Raw genomic sequence first — 6,094 nt, forward strand, 5'->3', positions numbered from 1 at the left:
GAGAAAGGAACCCTTTTTCATTGTTGGTGGGAGTGCAGACTGGTGCAACCACTGTGGAAATCAATATGGAGATACCTCAAAGGACTAGGCTTAGAGGTCCCATTTGACCCAGCTATTCCCCTGCTGGGTATCTTTCTAAAGTAATTAAAAGAATCATACCACAGTGATATATGCTCACCCATGTTTATAGCAGCACAGTTTGCAATAGTTAAAACCTGGAAACAGCCCAACTGTCCATCAGCTGGAGACTGGATAAAGAAGATGTGTTTTTTCTATAAAATGGAGTACTACTCAGCCATAAAGAATGAAAAACCAGAGACATTTATAGCTAAATGGATGCACACTGAGACCTTTTGAATGTCTTCTTTTGAGTAATATATATTCAGATCACGTTCCCGGTTTTTAAATCATATTATATGGATTTTTTTCTGTTGAATTACCATGACTTTTTTTTTTTTTGAGACAGGGTCTCACTGTGTAGTTGAGACTGACCTGGAACTCACTATGTAGCCCAGGCTGGTCTGGAACTCACAGCGATCCTCCTGCCTCAGCCTCTTGAGTGCTGAGATTACAGGTGTGCATCACCACGCCTGGCTCCATAACTTTTCTTTTCAGTGCTAGGTATTGAACTTAGGGGAGCCCTAACACTGAGCTACACCCACAGCCCATATGCTTTTGGGGATTTTTTCATACTATAAGACAGGGTCCTGCTAATTGCTAAGGTGCCCAGAATAGGGTCAAACTCAGTAAGTGCTGGGATTATAGGCATGCGCCACCACACCTGCTACTCATAGGTTCCATTTTTCTGTGCTGCATTATACATAATTTTTTTCAGACCTGTCTTCCAGTTTTCAAATTCCTTCTCTAGCTGTAGCTATTCTGTTTCACTTTTTTAGTTGTTCATTAAGTATGGAATATATTTAAATGTTTAGAAGCTCTGTTTAGCTCTTTTTAAAAATCTCCTTGGTAATTTTTATAATCTCTTTCTTCTTTCTTAGGCCAAGGTGTGGGTTTAGGTTGCACAGTGAGGAGAGATTCTCCCAGTGGACAGCAGATTCAGCAACCACAGGTTTTCTTGGGCAAATGTTTTCCAAGTTGTTTTGTGTTTGTTTGCTTTGAGACAAGGTCTGGCTATATAGTTCAGGCTGGCCTTGAACTTATTACGTAGTCCAGGCTGGCCTCAAATTCATAGCAATCCTCCTGCCTCAGCCTCCTGAGTGCTGGGATTACAGGCACGCACCACCATGTGTGGTTTGTTTTCCAGTTCGTTCGTGGCCTCTGTAACTCTCTACTCTCACATAGGCACCTCTATCAACTGAACGGGATTTCAAAAATGTTTCTTCTAGCTGGGCATGGTGGTGCACACCTGAAATCCCAGCACTCGGTAGCCTAAGGCAGGAGGATCACTGTGAGTTCGAGATCACCCTGGGCTACATAGTGAGTTCCAGGTCAGTCTCAACTACATAGTGAGACCCTGTCTCAAAAAAAAAAAAAGTGTTTCTTCTAGCATTTCAAATATTTTGTAGCTGATAATTTTATAAATATTAGTCACCATATACATAACTATAGATATATATTATAGAGAAAGAAAGAAAAAATGTTTGGTACCAGGGATCAAACTCAGGACCTTGTGCTTTCAAGGCAGGCATGGTGCCACCGAGCTAAATCCCCGGCCCACAGAAATTTTTAATCCCAGCCAGACATGGTATTACATGCCTGTAATCCCACCAGGCATCAGGAAGCCAGGATGCACACCTGTAATCCCAGTCTCTTTGAGTTCAAGGCCAGCCTGAACTACATACTGAGACACTGTCTCAAAAAGCAAACAAACAAAGGTGACATTAGGGAATCTGCCTGTTACTCTCCAAGCACCTGTCCTTACTAGAATTTAAATACACGTGTTTTAGGGAGGGACCTGGCTCCATCTCCAGCTGCTGAGAAAAACACATGAAGAGCCATACTTATGAGCCTTTCGGAGGGCTCTTCTACAGACATTTCCCTCATCACCTGAACACTGGCGCTTTAACTCTGGCGTCCTGGGTAGCAGCTGCTCTCTAACCAACCCCCCCAAATGCTGTCTGTTGGAGGGGAGCTGTGTTCTTTTCCTTTTATTTTTGTAGTCCTGGGATAGAACCCACTGAGCTACATCTCCAGCCCCTTTTTATTTATCACTTTGAGACCAAGTCTCCTTAAATTGCCCTGTCAAGACTTGAACTCACGATCCTCCTGCCTCAGCCTTCCGAGTAGCTGGGGTGAAAGGTGCTCACCACTGTACCTGGCATCTAAAAAGACACCACTAGTCCTAACCTCGGTGTTTCAGAGTGCGGCCATGGAGGGAGTGGGCTCACTGTACACGTCACTGGTCGAGGTGAACCAGGAGGGATGAGGCCTTAATCCAGTACGCCCCATTCCGGTGAGAGGTGGGGGATTTGGACAGAGGGACGCAGGGACACAGGAGGGAGGCAGAGGCGAAGGCCAGAGGGGCAAATCTACAAGCTGAGGCCGCCTGTCGCTGCCTAAAGCCACCAAAATACAAGGACCAGGCTTTAAGAAAATTCCTCCTCAAGCCAGGAAGAAACCAAACCTACCAAACCCTTGATTTCGGACTCCAGCTCCAGAACTGGGAGAGAACACACTCCTGTTTTACCCAGGGTGGGCTCGCGGTTTCTGGGAGGCCCTGGAGAGCAGCCCCAGCATATTTCTCTCTCTCTCTCTCTCTCTCTCTCTCTCAGGATTGAACCCAGGGCCTTGGCAGTAAGCTACATCTTTTATAAAATTTTATTTTGAGACAGGGTCTCACTAAATTGCCAGGGCTGGGCTCCAACTTGGGATCCTCCTGTCTCAGCCTCCCACAGTGCTGGGATCACAGGCATGTGCCACCACGTCCAGCTGAGGTCCTTGTCTCATCTTTAGTCCAAGGCCATTCCCTTTCCTGTCAGGAGGCCCCTCAAAGCGGGCTCCCCGAAGGTCTAGAGCAGTCCCCTCCCAGCCCCGCAGCTGTGGCCCCCAGTTAGGGTTAGGGAAGGCCTGGCCTTAGGCTGCTGCCGGGCCGCCCCATGGAGAGACCGGGTTCGCCGAGTCCTGACCCGCCTTACTAACCAGGCTCGGCTTCCTTCCACTCCTGGCTCTTCCCCAGAGTCGAAGCGATCATACGAAGAGCGTGCGCTGCTTAGATTCGGGACACTAAGGCGCCCACCCAGGAGAGCACAGCTGAGGAAGTGGTAAGAAGGGTGGGTTAGTGCGTTCTGAGTGAGGGGGAGTAGTTAGGGGAGTTCATGTCCTCTACTGTAATAAATTTGTCTTTAAACATACACTCTATCTTCCTTTGATCTAGTTGATATTTTTATTAGTCCATAATGATTATATTCACCGTGGGGAGGTGGTAGGTGTTCATAACACGTTGTCTCAATTCTTTTGTTTGTTTGTTTTCAGTACCAGGGATGGAACTCAGGACCTTGTACTTGCCAGGCACGAGTGGAGCCACTAAGCTAAGTCCCCAGCTGTCGCGAGCCGGCGACGCAGAGCACTGTCCAGCAGTGCCTCCAACCTGAAAGAGCAGCGGGGTGGAGACGGGGCAGAGAGAAAGGAAGGACGCCGAGACAGGAGTCTGATCAAGGCGGCGTTTATTGCCGGCAAGCACCGGCCTTTTAAAGCAAAAAAAAACCACAAACTATTATGGGATGGGGTTACCAAAGTAACTGAAAGGTCACACAGGAAAAGAGCAAACAGGTTCACCAAAACAACCCACCGTGAGTAGTAGCAACCCGGACAACCACACATCTAAAGGTCGGAGACAAGAAACTGTAACTTTCAGGAATTCCACAAAGGAAACACTCTACCTGCTAAACTGGAGAAACTTAACACATACGGAGTCACTAAAGTTGACAATACTTACAACCAATGCTCGTGATCCCCACACCCAGCCCATCTTAATTCTCTTTCATTACCTTCCTCTCCCCTCTCTGCCCTTTCCATCCCTTCATCCCTTTCCCATTTGCAAAAGATCCATCTTCCGGTTCCCTGTTATCGGTCTTTTCTTTTCTAACGCCTTATTTCTCATGTAAGAAATCGCGTGACCTTGAAGCTTGTGTGTCTGATTCACTTCACTTAACATGACCTCAAGATGCATCCACTTTCCCACAAATGACTGAAGTGCGCCCTTCTTTATGGCGGAAATGCCACACTTTCCTTATCCACTCATCTCATGATGGACACAGAGGCTGCTTCCAAGATGGAGCTGTGGTGAACTGTGCTGCTCGAAACGTGAGTGCGCACAGATCACTGCCATGTGACGTCTTTAATTCTTCTGGAGAAGCTGCTGGCTTTCCCCAAGCCCCCAGAGCTGGCGTAAGCAGTTTGGGAATCAGAGCCACCGAACCTGACTGCCGTGCTGAGGGTGGGGCGGGGGGCCGGGCGGGTGAGGCGGCCTCACCGCCTGCTCTGCCCAGGTCCTGCCAGCGGGGTGCAGGGTCGGATCCTGACCCCGGCTCTCCACCGCCACCCTCATCATGGGTCTCACACCTGTCACGCGGGCCACCGTGCAGGACGACCCCGAGGGCAAGGGGTGACACACTGATTGGACGCTGCGTTGGCCTCGTGCCCCTGTGCTGTCCCCTGACAGAGCACCCCCTGGCAGCCACGGCTTGGCCACAGCTGAGGCAGCGCCACTGCGATCCTGGAGGCTGTTGGGCTCCACCACGCCATGCATGGCCACAGCAGGGTGGCCCAGGAAGACGCGGACCCCCAAGAGACCCTGCTAGCTCATGGAAGCCCCACGAAAAGCAGCCTTGGCCGCTGGACACGCGATTCCAAGTCTGAAGATATCCAAATGCCAACCTGAAGAGAACCAAGCAGGGTCCCAGCGCCCCAAAGCACCCTCGAGGGACACCAGTCCATCACTGCTTTGACACAAGGGTGCCGTCCTCTCACATGACAAGGAGCCTGAGGCAGGGAGTGGCTGGCATTGGCTTGGAGGCCTGACGATCTCTTCACCGCATAACTCCTAACTTCATGACCTCATGACCACAATATGGCTGCTGTGTTTCCAGAGCACCAACCCCACTCAAGGTAAGAGAATATGGGCCAGGGATTTAGCTCAGTGGTTCTGGCGCCTGCCTCGAAAGCACAAGGACCCGAGTTCCATCCCGGGTATTAAAAAAAAAAAAGATAAGAGGCTATGTGGGAAAGGGGCTTTTATTATCAAGAAGGAAGATGTTATGAGAAGCACCCCCTTTATCTGTAGCCAAAAAATGGGACTCATGGTCCCCCTAGCAACAAGGGAGGATGAGAAAGCAGGCATCCTGGGGAAAGATGGGGCAGTGATGAGTGAGACTGGTCACAGTTCATCTCCCAGAGCTGGGCATGGTGACTGACCCACTTATAGACAGGGTCCTGCTAAGTCTCTAAATTGCCCCGGATGGGCTCAAACCCGGGACTCTCCTGCCTCAGCCTCTCAGAGTGCTGGGATGACAGGCGTGTGCCACCACACCAAGCTAGAATCCACCTTACCGCAAACAGCAGACTGTGGGAGCGCCCCAGCAAGGGGCTGGGAGGACCCGGCCACACCCAGGCTGCCAGCCCAGCCCCCAGGGAGGCGTCCGGTGGCCCCCGCAGCCCAGCCGCCACGCACAGCCCTCCTGTGCTGTGACCCGCAGGGTTCTTCTCCGCCTGGGCCCGGGACCTGCACATGTGGGAAATGGAGCCCCCAGCCCGGCCCCTAGTGCTGTGGGGGATCCCGCCCCGGAAAGGGGACAGAAAGGCAGAGAGCCCCGAGAACTCGAAGGACTCAAGGATCGCCCGCACGGTGTAGCAGCCCTGTAATTCCGGCACTCGGGAGGCCGAGGCAGGAGAATCGCGGTGCGTTCCAGGCCAGCCTGGGCCGCAGAGCAAGTTCGAAGCCGGCTACATGGTGAGACCCTGTCTCAAACAAAGGGACTCCGCCCCCCGTCCGAGTCCTCCGACCCACGCTCAGAATCACCTCAGTGTTTAAAACCAAACCCGAAAGCCTGACCGCAGATTCCCGGGCGGAGCGTCTGCGCTGGGCCACTTCCCGGCCTCTGAAGCCCAGGACGCTCGCCCTCCCGGCCGCTGCCCC

The sequence above is a fragment of the Fukomys damarensis genome, unplaced genomic scaffold (genome assembly GCF_012274545.1).
Source record: "Fukomys damarensis isolate Sample0158 unplaced genomic scaffold, DMR_v1.0_HiC HiC_scaffold_20, whole genome shotgun sequence".
NCBI classification, from domain to species: Eukaryota; Metazoa; Chordata; class Mammalia; order Rodentia; family Bathyergidae; genus Fukomys; species Fukomys damarensis.